Raw genomic sequence first — 20,624 nt, forward strand, 5'->3', positions numbered from 1 at the left:
GTTGCTGTTCGACTAACTGTCACATGAAAGCACAAGTAATAAGTCCTAAGCCAACTCATACTTTCTAATTACTTCGGCGGAGTTATGATACGTTTTCTCATTAGTAGATTTGCCTTTTTGGTTACTATTTTTAACTTTTACTTAGCCTGTTAGTTAAAAAAGGAATTTATTTCATGATTTTAAGTATTAAATGTTTTTAAAACAACATTTTTAATGCGGCGTTAGGTAGATGTCTAGTGAATGACATAACATCATATTTTGTTATTATCATGAATAATTAATCAATAAGATTTACAAGAACCTGAATACAAAAGGATCACTCAACCATCACATACAGAAAACTACATATATAAAAACAATACAAAAAAATCATATGGGGGAAAATTGCTGGTTCCCTTACAAAATCCAAGAAGTATTTAGGGAAGACAATCAAAAACACAGTTCACATTTTGGATTACAATTAAATCAACGTTAAGCCTTAACATAACAGTTAAAAGGTAAATGCTAAATAAAGTATGTGTAAGCTCATATTCTCATATACCTGCTTCACCAAGTTTAGTGAAACAATTTTTTTATTCAATCAATTAGTTATGATATTATCTTTTTGGCTTATAAATAGCTTATTACACATTATAAATGGTTGCTATTATTATTTCACTTTAGAATTTTTACTCCGTTCTATAATGCAGTTTGAATTATGAAAGTGAGTTTTGGTAACATATTTTCAAAGACATATGAACACATTGAGCCCTGTAATATTGAATGTAGGACAGTGTATGCACAACAGAGGTGCTACAGCTGTGTTAAATGTAGTGGAAGACAACAATGACAGTGAGATACCAGGCTCAGTCGATACTGGTGTCAACGAGGGAAAATACATATTCTGTATTATTAAAATATATTGCTTACACTATTGTAAGTAATTTATATTGTTTCATTGTAAAATAATGTAATTTGTCCCTCTAAGATAGCCTACTTTAACTGGGATTCTTCAGTTTATGATTTGGCATCGGGTGTGTATGAAAATGTAGATTGTGTATATAATGTTATTTTATATGAAATTAAAAATAAACATAAATAGAAACTAGGCATTAAAAATAATATGTGGTTATTGTAGTTTACGCAACGATTGCGTAAAGATAGTGTTAACGACACGAGTAGAAAAATTAAGGTACGAGCCTTGGTGAGTGCCTTAAAAACTTCTACGAGTGTCGTTAACACTACGCGTGATGCGTACACTACTTTACCTTCGACGGTGTTTTAATTACCAAAAATTACTACTTTTAACTTCTAAGAGAAGTTATGTTTTCGTTTATAACCTCTCATTGCCACTAAAAGTGATGCAACGAAACATTGTTCCAAACACTAATAGCACTACTCAACAATTAAATTGGTCTGAACAGCTGATTAGTTAAAGTTCAAATAATTACAATTTTACTTCTTCTCTCTTAATCCTTGAACCTCATTGGTCCGTTACCAGTGTTGTTATGAGTAAAACTATGCTGTTATGAAAGTAAACAATGCTTTTATGAGACATATTTCAATTCTAAGATCTGAACTGTAACAACTACTTTAAAAAACGGTCGTAGGTAAACACCATTAACAGTATTATAGCACTTAAAAAAAAACTATTGGGAGAATGAGGTCAGCATTAGGTAATTAACAAATGATACTATTGAAATAAAGTAAAAAAATACTTAATTGAGATAAGTAAATAGGTGATTAACAGTTTATTTGTAGAGTTTGTCAAAGTTTGATACTTTTTATTACAGTAAACTTTTTTGTAACTTTATCCTATCGAATCTTGTTTCATTCAGCTGTTGGTAGTGAAATGACGATCTGTCAAAACGAATTCGTAAGCTACAAAAATTGTACATAGTTGTGTAAAACATGATGTACTAAGATCAATTCGTAAAAATTAATCCTACCAGCCCACTTGGTTGACAAAAATACTCTCAATAACTTTAAAACGGCTCGTTTAAGTGAGACACAGTCGCGTAATAGAGTAATTTCAACTTCGAGTCTTGTTTCCCATCTAACCTCAAATCTGTTGATTGTAAATCAGACAGGATCATTAATGCTGTCCTACGAGACGAAATAATACTTTTTATGTGTTTTATCTTATTGCTTGTAATATGAATACAAAACTATTTCATAATCTTAATTCACATTATTCGCTATACCAAGTTATTGTCTAATTGAATACATTTGTGGTATTTAATTCGGTAACAGTTTAAACTTCGTGAGTAAAATTTAATGCGAATGTTTATAACCAGTCGTACCTATAAAAAAAAAAAACAATGTTTTAATTACACTATAAAGCCAAGTTAGTGATGTTAAGGTAATTTTTGACTTTCGCCTTTTAGTAACAAATAATTATACCATGTGAATTATTAATTTAAATAGATAGTATAGTTTTGGGTATCCGAAAGCGATTCAATCTAAATTTGCAGCCGTTAGTCATTAATCGGTTTTGAGTTAGTTCATTCGATATTTCAAGACAGAAAACTCTTATAGCTTTGTAGTAAGATTGAAAGCAACCAAAACGAAAATAAAAAAAAAACAATCTTAATTTATTTAAGTTTTCATCATAATTTGTTCGACTTTACTGATCGAATTACTTATTATGATTACTTATTGGTTACACAATTAAGAAAAGAGCCCTTATTCATTCTTTCAGTAGATTGAACACTTGATTTATTTATTAAAATTTAAATACATATTTTCTCCTCCTCTATTTCTTAAACCTGTTTATAGCATAACTAATGAAAAGTTGATTTTTTTTACTAGTCTGTTGGCAGAGAGCAGGTTATACACTAATACCGATTATCAAAAATTATTGTTGTTTTGTATTTGGATAGAGTTCCAATGATAATTATTACGAACTTATAGTAAAATTTGTTGATTTTATTCTTTCTGACAAAATTAACCAAAACAGTAGGTGAATAAAAACTGTACTGGTTAAGCTAAGAATAATATATCATTGGTGGCATTATTTTACGAATGGAAGTTTATTTTGTTCTGAGATACTTTATCTCTTGTGACACAACAGGATGCGTTGATTGGAGTGTAGAGGACCTTAATTAATATCAGGGATCGTTAGCTGAGGTCAGAAAACATGGCGTCATTATTTCCTGCTAGTTTTATTGGCCCTTCGAAGTGGAAGATAAAAAAGGTCCAAAACGAGATTTAAAATAAAAATAAGATAAAACTAATCAACCTCCAATGAAGGGGGAAATAAGCTTTCGAATAACCTTTGACTGCATAACTAAAAACCATCTCTTGTGTCCTATTTTTGAAAGACATGTTTTTAGGCGAGGTTTATTATACTGTATTGTGGGCTTCACTCATCTTAATTTGTTATTCCAGGACTCGTCAGAATGTAACACAACGAAAACACACAACACACACATACACGCACATACAGAATCGTCCTTGGATTTACTCCGACGTTTCGCGGGACCAAAAATAACGTCCCGCTTCCTCAGGGAAAACACGAGCTGATCGCCTAACCACGACTCACGATTTTGTATGTGCGTGTATGTGAGTGTTGTATGTCTTCGTTGCGTTACATTCTGACGAGTCCTGGATTAACAAATTAAGGTGTGTGAAGCCCACAAGCTGATCAATACAACATCTCTTTTGTATCAAAAATAATTGTTTTGATCGACAACAATAGCATTTGATCTGTGAAAATATTGGTTGATTCCTGGCATCTTTCTGGTAGGAGAGGTTGATTTAAGATTAAAACTCCAAAAGTGGATACAATAATAAATATTTGGTTCGTAAAAACACAAGAGTGTTTTAACCACTAAGCTGTAAGCAATTTCGGCAAATATTTTATACTTATTTATCAATGCTTGGTTTCACAAATACTCTTGATTTTTTTCTCGGGAAGGATTATTCGTATAGTTTTATAATATATCTAACTGTGGAGGGTTTTTCTACTCATTTTTTTGCCAGTAAAAGTTCCAATTCATTAGAGACTACTATCATAATAGCTGCATAATATTCGTGTACTATTCTTTTATATACATTTCGCTTAGAATTTCGGTATATCCAGGTAGTGTAGAATGTTCTATTTACAATATTTGTTTGATATGGCAAACACACTAGACTGGCGAACGTGTTAAAGACCGATAGCGCACTTTACACTTTACACTTTATATTACACTCTACACTCCCGCGTTACAATTCTGGTCAAACTTGAGGTCAATCGGTCCAGTAGTTTTTCACGTGTTTGACCACGTGTCATTATAATACACATCCAAACTTTCACTTTTGCAATATTAGTAAGATACTAATAATCTACAATACAGGCTAAAGTCACCAACATCTTCCTAATTAATTAAATAGCCTGCATAATTAAATGGCTAATGTTTTCCTAAATCAATATGAAACGTCCTTCATATATTTAAAAACTAGAAAGGTCTTTTAAACTTACTTTGATTAAAAAATGAAATTTGCCTAGATTATTTTATTAAGACTGCTTAACCGTAATATCTTCAATGAGGTTTTCAGTTTTCAATTTATTTTAAACATCACTTTCATCGTATTTGTTGGAAAAGCAATATGACGGATTCCTCAAAGATAGGAGTGACAGTAGGCATTTCTCATATCTCACAACTCCAAACATTTATTGGATTATTTCTCAATTCCAGTTCCAAATGAAAATTCATTCAACTCACATGTTGACAAAATTAGTAGATAGATAAATATATAGGCCTACTGTTAATACTGTTCAATGTAATGGCGACAATACAAAGTAGGTATTTTAAGCCAATTATGAATGGAGATGAGTGTAGAATGAGTGGCAGGATCTTGTAGTCTTGTTAGTGACTAAGGCCGACATTCCTTAGACACAGCTGTTAATTAATAGCCTATACAGCAACTAAGGGACTTACAGTTTAAAGTGGAATCCGAACGATTGACGTATATCAGTTTATCAACATAATAACAAAAACATTAACGAACATATCAACTTAGTAAAAAATCTTCAATTCGAAAGTATAAAAATGTTTGAGACCTATGTTATAAATAAAACAATACAACATTGGGAAGACCGGAAAATATTTTCATAAAATGGTTTGAATTTATGACAAAATATTTTTTTTTATATTGTAATTAATTTTTTGTATTGTAATATTTTGTTTAAGTAGTTATTATAAAATAATCATACTTTAAATAATATAACTAATTAACTATAGGCTATCATACCGATACGTTATTCAGTTAAAACAATACAGTACAATGGCGTAGATTCCTGTTACTGTAGTAGAAACAAATAATGGTAGTGGTTAAGTAATGAAATATTATAGAAGTTTGAAATAGCATAACTTGGCTTAGCCAGAAAAGAACTTTCTTATCTTTCCGTGTTTCTTAGATGTAACAAGTTTAAAAAGAAAGGCGAGAACCTGTTCAGTTGAATTACACCCAGGTAATTGTTTCATTTTAACCAATTGCAATTCCACTTTCTTCCTTTTTGAACATTTTCAATTTAAATTAGCTTGAAGGAATGCTGACTCTGCCTTATATTTTTAAATAATAACTCATTACTATGTAGTTTTCAGAATTTTTTGTTATTTATAGAGTAGTATTTATGTACATAAATTTGATTAGGATCTCGTATTTGAAATCAAATTAATACATTAAATTTAGAAGACAGATTCACTTTTACCAATAACAGTAATATTTCAGAGTCTTTTCAACAATTAGTTATTTCAAAGATGTAGTCACATTTGCAACAATGTATTCTACAAAATCACCTCAAGCAAATGCGATATTAGTGTTAAATCAAAGTAGATTTCTTTTTTAGTGACAGCTTAATTTAAAGGTAAGAAAGACCCAAATGGTGAACTACCAATACTATCTTCAGAGTTTCAAAATAATAACAGCAAAATATGCCTAAGTTTTACATCCATACATTCCTTCATTTTACGTAAATTAGAAAATAAAGGAATATAACCTTAACCAGTGGGCCTAGAAACAATTTCTTACAGACAATGGTTTTGTAAGATTAAAAAGTATATCTCGGAAACTATACTTGATTAACATTCTTCCAAAATAACAGTATTTTGTAAGAATGTTAATAAACAATATTGAACAAAATAAGTAACAGTAAATCAAGGCGTGCTGTTTTGGCCTTAAAATTCAATTACAGCTTTAATGAAGCTACAGGTTGCATCCTTACAAGATATTGTTTCGAAAGACTAAATTAAATTCTCCTTTCCCAGTTATAAGCTGTGTTACCTTTCATATTTATATAAAATCCACAGACATTTAAATAGAATTTTCCAATAATAGATTAATTTAGTGATTTCTAATTTGAGTTCCAGATAAACATGTTGTAGATGTGTTCATTTTACGAATTTTGTTTTTTAAAGAAAATAATTTTTTCATAACGCTACAAAGGGTATACTTGAATCATATACTTGGGAATATACTTGGATGGAATACTTGGTATACTTGGTATCTGATGAACGCCAATCAAAGGTGTTTTGTAAAGACTTTACCGAATGGTTTATTGATGTGAAAATCCAATGAGGATGTAAATTTGCTTATGTTGTAGATTTGCTGTGGCAGGGGTATTTTTATCCAACAAAAAGTCGTTATTTAGCTACGAAAATATTTAATTAATTAATTCAATGTGAATATTGCACGGAAACCCAAAACAATTTGTAAAAATAGTGAATTGCTACACAAAACATCAAAGGTGAAATGGTGAGTTATAGCGGTAATTTCATTAACAGTTCTGCTAGCAGTGATAGGCTTGCTGAGCTTACAGCTTCGATGAATCAAAAATAAAGCAAAAAAATTCAGTTAAGCTTACTGAGTTTTAAATATTAACAATAGCTAAATGAAGGTAATAGTTTGTCTTCTTAGGGAAACTATTAAATTATGTAAACAAGTTGGTTTATGAAACAAAAGTCTATTGAGTGTTAAGTATTAACAATAGCTAAATATATGCATTTTCTTAGGAAAAATAGTGAAGTATGTTATCCATAAACAAGTTTGTTTATGATACAAAAGTCTACTGAGTGTTAAGTATTAACAATAGCTAAATATAGGCAATATCCTCATAGAAAAAATAGTGAAGTATGTTATCCATCAACAAGTTTGTTTATGATACAAAAGTCTACTGTGTGTTAAGTATTAACAATAGCTAAATATAGGCAATATCTTCTTAGGAAAAATAGTGAAGTATGTTATCCATAAACATGTTTGTTTATGATACAGAAGTCTACTGAGTGTTAAGTATTAACAATAGCTAAATATTGGCAATATCCTCATAGAAAAAATAGTGAAGTATGTTATCCATCAACAAGTTTGTTTATGATACAAAAGTCTACTGAGTGTTAAGTATTAACAATAGCTAAATATAGGCAATATCTTCTTAGGAAAAATAGTGAAGTATGTTATCCAAAAACATGTTTGTTTCTATTTCACAAAAAATAGGTGTGGCGGTTTTTGTTAAACATGGTATATTATTAACTGGAGTTATTTTTTTTAATTGCAGGCCTACATCTAAGTATCTTTATTCCTACGGATCTAATACTGCCTAGAATCGAATAAAGAACTAAATATCTTAAATTCAAAATACAATTTTAAAATCATAAACGAGACTAACGCGAAACAAAAGCTTAATCATTGGTAAGCGTCATTGTAGAGAAAATTAGCTTTCCTTCTCATCTTCCGTGGAATGGACAATTTATTATACAAAATCAAATCGAATCGGAATGAATCATTTGGGTTAAATCAGCTTTATTAAAATAGAGTATTTTACTGACTTTTACAAAAAACTGCAAAGACGGCACATCAAATGCAAAATAATTAATCTACTATTTCCACCTTTATCAACGATTCAAAATACCCTAAAACACCAAATAAAAAAATATCAATAATAGGTCATTCTTATGTCTATACATAATCGGTGGAATAAATACATTTAGCTTTTTACAAGTTTTAAGGTCACTTTGGTAAACATAAGTGTTGGGTTCAGTGTGTAAGGGATTCTATGGGCCAATGCCTGATATGAAGGTTGCGGTGGACGCTGACCTTTTCTTTCATGTTAAAAAAGTTGAAACCCATTGAGAAACTTTAGTAAAAATTATCTTGGCTAGAATAAAGATCTGTATTTATACTTAAGCATTACTCTCAGGAAATGATTTAATAATACTATGGTAATTCACTCTGAAATACAATTGACTTTCGATATAATTATCTTATCAGTTACATCTATTACAAAATAAAGAGTGAAAATAAAATTTTAAAATGATAATACATTTTATTATCATATATTTTGGCGTATTGAGTGTAACAATACTACTTTTTTGTAACTTAAAATAATATTATCCTAGTGTGATGTTCATAAACAGTGCCGAATTTTACCCTTAATGATCATGCAAATAACCATACGTAAAGAAAGAAATAAGATGTACCGGTAGATATAGTTATATCGAAAAAATATTGTTGAGAGAGCTTGTGAAATAAAACTGTTTGCCTGATTCAGTTGATTGAGGTTTTATTACTTGAATTGACGTCCTATCAAATTCCTTCAGACTTATTACAAAACTCAAACCAAACTGCTGTTTTTTCAAAATTAATTGTTTGTAGTACCGTAGTAATAGATCTAGATATTTTGTTTCAAAGCTAATCAATAAACAGTAAAAAAAGAATTATTTAACATACGTGCTATGGAAAATACGTTAAAGAATGCGTTGAATAAAGTTCATGACAATATCTGAATTCAATTTCGTTGTTTGGTTACTTCATGTTTATCGTATTTAATTGTATGTATAAGCTACTTAAATTTCTTTAAGGTCACTTTTAAATCATAAAAAAATGTAGTACTGTATAATTTTGTGAACTATGTTTATTTCCTTCTTTGTAAGTTGGGGTACCAATAACATATGGCAAAAAGCAGAATAGTATTCTTTGTTTGGTAGTTTCTAATATCTTTCAGCCTTATAATTTCAAATTCACTAGTTGAATCTTTACAATTAACCTAATATAGTCACCATTTATTTGTTTAGAACAAAGTTAAAGAAATGTAATAATGTTTGTTGAGTTTTTACAAAGGTTTAATCAGACTCGATTGTTATGATGAAGGTTGAGGTCGAACCACAGTCTAGTGGTAATGTGACACCAGCTTCGGCAGACATTTGCAATTGAAATACGAATTGGACCGAGATTCTCTGATTCAACCATACAAAGGATAGGAAAACTTTGCGGTCGCAAACTAAACTTTCCTGGAACAGTTACTTGCAACAAGTTCCATTTGTCACATGTTGTGTTAGAGTTATATTATAAAGCAAGATAGTTATTCGCTCAGTTAGGAGCGTGACAGACTTTAGATTTATGGAAGCAATGTCGTTGGTTCAGATCCTGGTACATATTACTAACTTTTATCTGTACAGTCCAACTCTACCGACTATTGCACTATTAGCACTGTACCGACTCTGACTATTGTGTTCAAGGGTATTTTCCACATACACGCAGGTTTTTTATATACATTTTAATAGAGGTACAAAAACATACTTGATTTATTCTATCAAAATAATAATTAATCAGGCACCCGTCTTTGTAAATGGGTAAAGATCAAAATATAAAACATGTTGATAGAGACTAAAAATATTCTTTGGATTTAAAATTGAAATACCAGTAATATAAGCTAATAAAATACTTGAGTTTCTTACATTTACCTTTTTAAGGTAAGCCTTGGCTTTTAGGATAAGGTTGCTGTGACTTATAAATTATAAAAGGATTATTCATTTGAATTGACGAATCGATAATCGAAAGCTGTGAGTTAATTTGACGCTAGATGATAAATTTTCAATCGAGTTTTTGTGAAATGTTAAGTTGAATAGCAGTAAATGTTCTCAAAGTTAGTAGCCTAATTATGGACAAATGTGTTGGAACGCAAGTTTAGTAGCTCAATTAACATTTGTCACATGTTGTTTTAGAGTTAAATGTTTGCACTTGGTGAATATAAACGACAAACATGTAAAAAAAAGACTAAGCTGTACAATTCAGAATAGCAGGGATGTTCATTGGTCGATAAATATATGTTACAAACACTATTTTCCTACAGATGTATGCAGACTTATCATATCACCTATCATCTGTTTCCGACATATTTTAGCAAAACAGTGATGAACTGTGACGCTTTTTTTCTCACTTCAATGAAAATCCAATACTACACGCTGTGAACTAAATCATCAGTGTATTTCACAAATGTTACTGTCAACAATAAAAGCTACAATCATTAATTAAAACTATTTCAAACCGTAAAATTACGATATATTTATTATTGGTTTAAACTATAAACAAAATTTAATCCCTCTTAAAACTAAGTACACTTATGTTCAAATACTAAAAATACTTTTGTTGAGTCTGAAAAACCAAAAGTAAAAAACATCTTTTTTTCGTCAACCAAAAATTTAAAATTTACAGAAGATTAAAAGCACGATATTTTTAAGGATTGGAGTTGAAAAATTGCCAGGCCCTTAAAAATCAATGTCTAAAACATTTAACGATATTATGCCCAACTTAGCCTTAACTTAAGAAAAGCAATGGTACTGTAGAACCTGATCAGCAGATAGAAAATGCCATAAGGATTAAGATTAAAACTTCAGTATGGAATTTCTGATATTGCCAACATATAATAGAGTTGAAAAGAGAGAGAAATATTTATAAAATATCGTAAAACTCACTCTTAATAAACTGTGGTTATAATCTGTTATACCATAATCTGGCAAGAATTTCATAAAATAACATTATCGTATTCTTATAACACAATGATTGATGACTCTGGTATCGAAAGAGATTTCCCAACATAATGTTTATTGTATAATCTGCCATATATAACAAGATTGATAGCTTCATGAATATCTCTTGTTGCTTTGAAATACCTATATTATAGTTTACTGATTTTTCAAGTATTTAATATAACTTTCTGCTTTCCAGATGTGTAGTACTTTTATACATATATTACATATATTATATTACATATATAACGCTTATTAGTATAATGCGTATATAAGGGAAATACATTTCCATGAGTACATCTTGCTTTTTGTTGCAATAACTATAGTACTTTTTAAACACATTTAAGTCGGCTATATATTAGGACTGACATACAGTATCAGGAACTCGTGTTTAATTACGTATGCAAACCCAATAACAGGCGTATTTGTTTCCATTGTTCTATTCACTGTCCAAAGTAGAATTTTTTTATTAAAAATGTTGGTTCTATTTTTACAATTATGACAAAAAAAAATTTTCTTTAGTTTGATGACATTTCTTCGCCCAATAGCTCACTAAGAATATAGAAATTGTAATTATAGATAATATAAAGATATGTAGACGAATTTCCCCAAGCTTTGCAATATTCGTCGGTTAATCCTCAGTATGAATCTTCATGACGGTTTGAAATTGAACTAAACTATCCTTAAACTTAGGCTCATTACTATGGTCCCTTCTAATGAAATAGGTTATGTTTATCTATACAGCTACACAGGCCATTTTTCCATACTCTAAAATTACTTGGCATCCACGTTCTGCATAAATTACGTACTCAAAGTGCGTCACTTTTGCAGTTAAGTGGATGATAAGCTTTCTAAACATACAACTGTGTCATTAAATCAAATAAAAATGTATTGAAAAAATTTAAAATGTGTTTAGTTTATTATACCGATATAGCCTTCGCACACACGGGTGGATAGGAGCCACACAGGTTGGTGTATATTTCACCCCAATCATATATTCACCAGCGCGGGGCTGTCACCCCCCCCCCCCCCACCCTCGGAGCACATTCCTATTACCACCCTCAGTGAATCCAACCACCTTCATTTTCATACAACCTGTTTGCCCAACACACAAAACTGTAAATATATTTAAGCTTTATTAATTGTTGATTAAAAAACTTGTAAAATCGTTGACTTGTTTTGAACTTGGCTTCAGCTCCGTAGTTGTGTTTGGCAGTTCAAAACAAAAACCCAAAAGCTTGTGTTAGTTAACAAATTTCTTGATTACTCACTCATATCCTTTGTTTAAAAATATGTTGTACATATTTTAAACTAAACGTGATATGACATGAAAATCTTATTTTACAAACACTTATTTTACACTTCTACCAACACAAACACGTTTCTGACGTAGTCAATACACACAATTAAAGTAGCCTTACATTTTATGAGCTGTACACTTTGAATAAGTAAATACCGTGGATTTGATGATATTTATTTTTCAAGTGCTAGACTCATGAGTAAACTTCAAAAGCGAAACTCATTCAAAATATTTTGTTTCAAAACATTACTTCAGTTACTTTGATAATTAACGATAGTTAAAATTTTAATCTGTGCCCAAATAATTCATTATTAAGTTTACATTCTGTGCAGAAATAGTTAATTTCTCCTATTTATTATATAAAGAGTTTTTTAGCTACATGCTACACTATATTTTGTATTATTATGTCGAAAACCCCCCTCTGTTTGTAGATTGTAATATATAAAACATTGAGGTCTATTTTTTGTTTATCTCTCAGTCTCCGAGTTAAACTAATAAAAAGAAGATATTTATAAATATAAAATCGTATTATACATTTGACCACAAGAGGTATTTTGCATATTTGAGCGTTGAAAATATGCAAATTGAATTTTTTCTTAAAAAATTGCTATACCTGTATATCATTGTATTAATTCTATTTGTTGAAATGTTTTATTGTATTAAAGTTCAATTTCAATTTTAAATAATAACTTAAATCAAAGCTTGAAGTCAAAAGACATTCTAATTTTACAAGTGCTTAAAAGTGGTAAATCTTCAGACATTAGTTCTACAATCAAATAGAAAAAAACCTGTAATGTAAAAAAAAGAATAAGAAGCATATGAAATATTGAAGGATGAAAATGAGGCAAATCTCATTTAGTTGTCAGGCGGATATTGGAACAGCCCCGTTATTGGCTTGGTTTGTAGTTGTCGTAATTCAAAGAAGAAAAATGTTTAAATATTACCGTGAGTTTCTTAAATTTTCTTTTTAAACAGTTGTTTGTTCTATCAAACTTGATGTTGATCATATTATAAAATAATCTTTACTGTAGGAAAGTAAATAAAGAGACGTCTTTATTACGTCTTGTACGATTTAGGGAGACCTCAAGTACTGACAAATTTTATTCTGAAATAATATAGCAATTTCTTTTGATATTCAAGATATGTTAGCATGCATCTTTAGACAACCTCCTTATCTCCTTATCACCAGACAACATACATTTCAAGTGTATACAGCTCAATGGTAATACAGAGATTTTATATGTGAACTACATTCCAGATTTTCGACTACATTCAAGTGATATTAACTTTATCCACCCCAAATTAATTGGAAAATATCAATTAAAAACTACTTAATTTTTATTTTCAAAATAAATTAGAATGCGTTTGAAAATTAAGACTACTTATCAAACTTTAACGCGTATTGTACATTGCTGTATACTTTTCTAGATTAAGTCATTCAAGTTACAACAATTTCTTCACACCATATTTCAACAACTTGGTATTCAATAACAATGGTTCAATAACTTGTTATTTCAATAAAAAACATTTTCTTCATGTTAATTCTTCATACGGCTTTATTTCATTTTTTCCTTGAGTATAGTATGTGAAATCAAAAAGATTTGACTGTGATTATTAAAGGTTGAATGTATTCATATACACCACGGCCAAATGTTTAATAAACTAGTTTGAAAGTAAAATGTTCTTACACATTTTTTGGTGGCTTTACCACAAATTCATTCCAAATTGAAAGCCTAAAGTGCAGTTGGGAATATACAAAATTTAAATTTTAGCAGATTCTATTCAAATACTGAAATGAAATAAACCCCCAGAGGAAATTAAAGGAAGAAAATTGACATTGTAACAGGGTTTTAAAGCTCAACAGTGCATGTTACAGCATTGAGCCCTGTAATATTGATAGAATGTAGGACAGTGTATGCACAACAGAGGTGCTACAGCTGTGTTAAATGTAGTGGAAGACAACAATGACAGTGAGATACCAGGCTCAGTCGATACTGGTGTCAACGAGATACATCTACTGTATTGCTCGAACATATTGTTAAAACTGTTATCCAACAGAATGCAATGATCAACTGCTATGGGTAATGTGCCAGACTGGAATGTATACTACCGTTGGGGATGCGGAATACTACCCCAAAAATTTGAATCGAATTTCACAAACAATTTTTTTTCAATTGGTTGAAAAATATTAACACATGAGAATCATTAACATGTGTAAACAAGTAAGAAATAAAGCAATTGAGCGATGGAATGATATCTAATAAACTCATAGTGGTTACGTCATTATTGTCGAAATAGAAATTTTTGTGAAGGGTTATTAAGCTATAATTACATTGATAATTTTTTTAATACACGAAGAAATCTACTTTTGATGTACTTTTATTGTTCATCATTTTGTAGTCATCTGAATGGTTATTAACTTTTTGAAAATTCAAAACTACGTAATGACTATATTTTTCTCTTTTTCTTTAGTGTTGCAGTTGGACCATTTTCAAACACATTCCGATGTAATGTAGTACCCTAGATGTATAAAAAGTAATATCATTTTAACGGTTTGTTAAAGCAACATCAAGTTTGTTTGTTTGAGTTCGAAAAAATTGTTTGCAAACCAGTGTTAGAAACAGTACTTAATCGAAATTAATAAACAACGAGGAATGTCTTTTGTACTTCTCCAATCTCACTCTGTTACATAAATGTAGTCCCCAATCGGATTAAAACGTCTCGTTCAGCAGAGAAATAGTCTTGTAATTGAGTAATTTCTACTCTGCGTCGTGTTTTCCATCCATTCATTATAAATGAGAGTCTAAAGTAGGACAAAATGGTTTGATTAAACTAAAGCTCAGTTTTAATAAGATTACGCCACACTACGAATACTAAATAATTGCACTTTAAGTAGTCAATGTTAAAAAAATCAACCATTTTGAAACGTATGACCTTGTAATTTGTTCAATATGCATCTCTAAGATACCAAGTAATAAATTTAGAAGATTTATTCATAAAATCAATCAATCACCGTTCTTAGTTCAATTTTTTACCGCTTCGGTCTTATTCTGTTTAAATATGAATTAAGTTTAAAACTTTTCGAAATAGGTAAAATATGAGTCAGGTTTAGTAAAATCTACTTTTATAAACCAAAGTTTAATATGTAGTTTAAATTTACAGTATTTTTTGCTTTATGCCGTATACCTTGATACAACTTGAGATTTACAACACAAAACACTGCTTTGTCATTGGTCCAGTAAACATTATATCCTCCTCTGAAATCTTCTACTTTGTAAGTAAGCTTTGAACAAAATGTTAAATTATTTAAATGAAATATGCGGGTGCCTCCTTAAACAGCTCAATCTTTGTAACATAAACAGATTTCATGCATGAGTAATTATTTACAAACGGAAACAATCTTAACAGCTACCATCAAAGTAGACACTAGTATAAATGTTTTACATTTATTTTTTACAAGCAGTTGCGATTATGTTTTTATAACGTTTATTGAACTTAAATGAGAATAAGGAATTATACAAAGAAAATAAGTTATCATAAAAAAAATTAGGTTTGATACGTAATTTCAATCTATTTATTCCAAAAAGATATTGCACTTTATCTTTATTTTATTTATTTACTAGTTGGGGTGATAAAATTTTAGAATAAATGGTGTGCTTATAAAATCAGTTATACATTCATACATTAGTGACAAATATCTAGTCCGTGGGATGAATGAGTTGGTTCAATGAATGCTAAGAAAAAGCTAACTTTTCCTTAACTTGTTTACAACTCAATCAACAAATAAGTAAATTAGGTTTTCCTAAGTGGTCAGTATTACTTAATTCGAAGTAATTTAAGTATCAATATTAACGAAGTACAAGTAAATCTTAAGACAAGAATAAAATGTGAGTCAAATTTGTTTAAATCATATACGAGTATGTTGGCACCAACTGCAAAATCGTTGGATTATTTTTTTGGTAAATGCTGACTTAGGCCCGAAAGAACAACTTTCCTATTACTTTTTATAGAGTAGAATTAACGTTAAAAATTACCAAATTACAAACAAACATATTATAATTTAATAGGCTTGACTTACAAATCGGTATATGAATATGATATTATTACGGAGTTATATAATTAAGTTGCATAACTGTTTCTATTTTAAAATCAGTGACATCGTCTATAAAAACTAATCCAACAATATGGCTGCCAAAAAACATATTACACATCTCTGTTAAAACAACGCACTATATTATACACTATATTATTAGTGTTTAGTTCCTGACGTTTTCAATCTAAACTGCTAGTATAAAACAGATGAAAATATATTTAAGGTTTTGAAGAGTTAAAAAATGTGGTAAGGTGTGAAAATTAAGCTTTAAAAACTTTAATGTAAAAAATCCCTGTATTAGAGAAGCCTGCAAAGATTCGTATCTATCTATATATTAATAGGCAAGCATATTTCTTTAAAACCTTTTTTCTCAGCTCGTGTGCATCGCAGGGAAAATCTACGCATAACAAAACTATTACCAAAAAATATCGAAAGTAATGCAGCTAAAACCGCATACTTTTGGAAAGATATTTTCCTGTAGATGTGCGGAATCCCTTTATAAATTAAAATAGGCTCAAAAATAAGCACAAAAACTGAATTTTTAATTTTACAAAATTAACAGGGATCTTATGGGTTGCCATGCTGGTGACGAAATAATAACGAAATATAGACAGAAAATCAAAACAAATGGTATAAACTCCAATCACATGTTTAATTTACAGTGTGGGTTGAAAATAGAGAAGTCTGTACATTTCATATTTTTGGTCTAGTTTCGACCACTGGACGACCGCTAGTACAAATAAATACACACTACCGAGATACTAATGTTCTAGTACCTGTTGTACAAAAAGCCGAAAAAAGGTTGTCACTAAATTTCAATGAACAAGTAACAACTACTTTCGCCAGCTGTAAACTGGAATAACCTGCGAGCTTCAGCTGTAAAAGGCAATTTGTTTTGGCGTTACTTTGATTTGTTGGAGCTGCCATTTCAGTCAGCTGAAATATCTAAGCCAACAGAGCTGTAAATGAGATAACAACAATAACTTACAAAATTATCTCTGAAATTTTATTTCTCAATTTATTTCTTGAAAGTATATATGCTAATAAACTTTTATTAGGTCTTGACAAAGCTACTTTACTTAAATAGTTTAATTTTATCAATTAAGTTTGTACTCTGTTCGGTGAAGAAAGTCAACTAGGCAAAACGGTCAGGTGAAATATATATTAAAATACATTTTGATTTGACTTTTTTCACATTGTAAAATATAACGTTAAAATTACATTGAGATAACAGGTAGATGCGGAGATTGTGATTATGCAAATTAAATTTAAGATACTTATTTCATTATCAAGCTACCCATTTCAGAAAATGTACAGATTTAAAGATTGTTCAAAAACAAGATTCATCTATAATAATTTTATTATTTTCGTACGATAGAGACATAAGTAAACAGTTTGATCATTGGTATATGGTTATGAAAGATCTGAAAGGTTTGCAATGTGTCTTGCCTAACATTAATCAATAACGAATATAACACGTTTCAGTGATATCTTAGTTATAGGATAGCATTAATTAATATCCAGGGTGGTAGAAAAGTCCCGGAACGATTAAATATTTTAAAAAATAATGCAGATAGAGCTAAAATACTTGGTACAAAGTTACAGGGCATAAAACTCTATTTTAACACATATTCAGTGATCCAATAATTCTTCAGGGGGACGGCCCACAAGGAGTCGGAAGAAAATCTTAAATGGAAGCATAGGTCAATATGTAAGTACATCAAATTAAAGGTCTTTTTTAGTAGAACACAATGCCGCAAACCGCACTTCAAAAGGTTGATCCTGCGCAAAATGGCAGATGTTCAAAGATTTCTTGAATCCGCCATTTTGAATCTTTGAACGACTGCCATTTTTTACTCAGGCATTCTGTTGAGCTTGAATTTACGGCATCGTAATCTATAAGTGAAGACCTTTAATTTGATGTGCATATCGATCTATTCTTACGTTAACAGTTTTGTTCCGATTCCTAGGGCTGTGCCCGCTCGGTGCCCGCTGAGGAGAAAGCGTATAATAGCAATTAAATGAATCTTTGAACAACTGTCATTTTGCGCAGGATCAACCTTTTGAAGTGCGGTTTGCGGCATTGTGTTCTACTAAAAAAGACCTTTAAATTGATGGGTATATTGACCTAGGTCTATGCTTCTATTTAAGACTTTCTTCTGACTCCTTGTGGGACGTCCCCCTCAAGAATTATTGGATCACTGAATATGTGTTAAAATAGATTTTTATGCCCTGTAACTTTGCACCAAGTATTGTAGCTCTATCTGCATTATTTTTTAAAATATTTAACTGTCCTGGGACTTTTTACCGCCCTAATATAGATAGGATATTATTAATGTTTAAACAGACCAAAGTAATTATATTTAGGCAAGAGCTGCTTACAATATCATAAAATTCCAATCCAACTGTCAGCTGGTAAACCATCTACGTCTCCGCATGGACACTGCGAGATTTAAACATTATATTTAAAATTTATTATCCGATTCCTAATATTAACCTTTTTGTGCTCTCGTTTTCTAAGGTTTTGATCAATATCACCCAAGTTTAAGATAACAATTATAACAAACCAGGTAATTTCAATATTCAGCTAATACAAAGCTCTAGTTTGGTTTTTAAGGGTATAGTACAATGATACGTATACGTGATACTAAATGCAGTGGATACGCCTATACAGCTGTGATATGTAGATAGCTATGTTGGTGTGCCTTTATCAGTTGGTGCATGGAGCGCATCTAATTAACTATACTCTATCTAAATTATATACAGCCGCTTGTGTAACTGACACACTGGGGGATACAAATGTTTGAGCACTTCTAGAATAGCTAGTGTACGGTCTTTAGCGGAAAGCCGTACGGCGGTTTGAACCAAACAAAATTAATGCTGGTGCTACCGTTACCTTGTCGGATGTCTTCAAGGTGGATGACGTCCGTCTCGTCCAAGGTAGGGGGTAGTCCAGGGGATGGAAGCGGTGTAGACAGCAGCGGTGTAGGCCAAGGGTGCGGGGGCAACAACAAGGGAAATGACTAGCACTGGTGAAGTTAAAAATGACTGGTATATTGAAAAAAAAAAAACTTAAAACTGACAGAAATGAAGTTAATTGAATTAAAGAAAATGAGAGTCTATGTAAAGTTATGTAGGAAAATGTAGCGGACGTCTGCCCATGACGCCGTCGGCAATGCTAGTGAGTAGCGTTTCCAGTAGTCGGAGTGGGGACGATTCGCCGTAGATAACGTTGGGCAAGGTTAGGGTAGCACCAATCTAGGGACTTTTAATAAGTACCGAACAGCTAGAGATCTGAAATTTGGCACGGTTGTAGGTCTTGATGCCAAACCCCCGGGAAAATCCTAAAAATTTGCATTTTTTTAATTTTAACCCCCTTATTTAAGAATTTCCCCCCCCCAATGTTATTCTTATGGGAAATAACATTGAAAATGCCGACTTTGGTATGCTCATCTGAACCACTTATAAACGTGCTAGAGACTTGAAACTTGGTAGTATTGTAGTAAGTGATCTTAAATTAATGATAGAATTTGCAAAAGTCCCATTTTCAAATTTTAACCCCCCAAAAATCTAAAATGGCGGACCTCTGAAAACGAAAAAAACACGTTTTTTTTTAACGGCTGTAGCTAGGAAACGGTAAGAGCTAGAAAAGATTTGAAAGAATTTTCATGAGCAGGAATTAAATTTTCTGCAAAACCGTCTTGGACGTTTTCCGAAAATCGCACTCCTTCAGCTTCAAAAAACGCCCTACTTTCAAATTTCGTTAATTTATTACAAATTTTTAATGGTTTTCCTAAACTAAGTAAATTATTTTTGGAAATTTTATTAATGCTTTGTATTGACTCTGGTTTACTTTAAATTTTAGTAATTTAATGTTTTTTCGTAACTTTACTCCTTGATCCCAAAAACTTAGGTTTAATGTCGAAATTTGAAAGTTTTTACGAGCCCCATGTTATTCTTATGGAGAATAGCATTGAAAGTTACTGACTTTGGTGTACTTATTTGAACCGTTTAGAAACGTGCTAGAGACTTGAAATTTGGTAGTCTCGTAGTATGGGATCTTCCATTAACGGTGAAAATTGCAAAAATCCCATTTTCAATCTTTAACCCACCCAAAAATCCTCAAATTTTTTATTTCTTTTTTAATTTTTTTTTATTACTTTTCGGACATAAATTAGTACTTAAAATGATATCAACTTTGAAGGAAAACCCCCTATAGTGAGATTTTAAAACTAAACAAAACAAAAAAAATCAAATGGTGGTTTTTGGTAATGCAGTACGCATAAGTCGGCATTGCAGATTTAATGAGTTGGTTCTCGCTCTTATTTTTGCTACCTGATTTGACTACACATGTCTAAGTTTCATGACATCTACCACTGTAATCTATTAACTTCATATAATACTTCTCTATTATCAACTTATGAACTTATCAATATCCTCTAGTATATTCATGAAATCGTTATTA

This window comes from Macrosteles quadrilineatus, unplaced genomic scaffold (assembly GCF_028750875.1).
Source record: "Macrosteles quadrilineatus isolate MER2022 unplaced genomic scaffold, UCM_ALF_1.0 Scaffold_4__1_contigs__length_99947679, whole genome shotgun sequence".
NCBI classification, from domain to species: Eukaryota; Metazoa; Arthropoda; class Insecta; order Hemiptera; family Cicadellidae; genus Macrosteles; species Macrosteles quadrilineatus.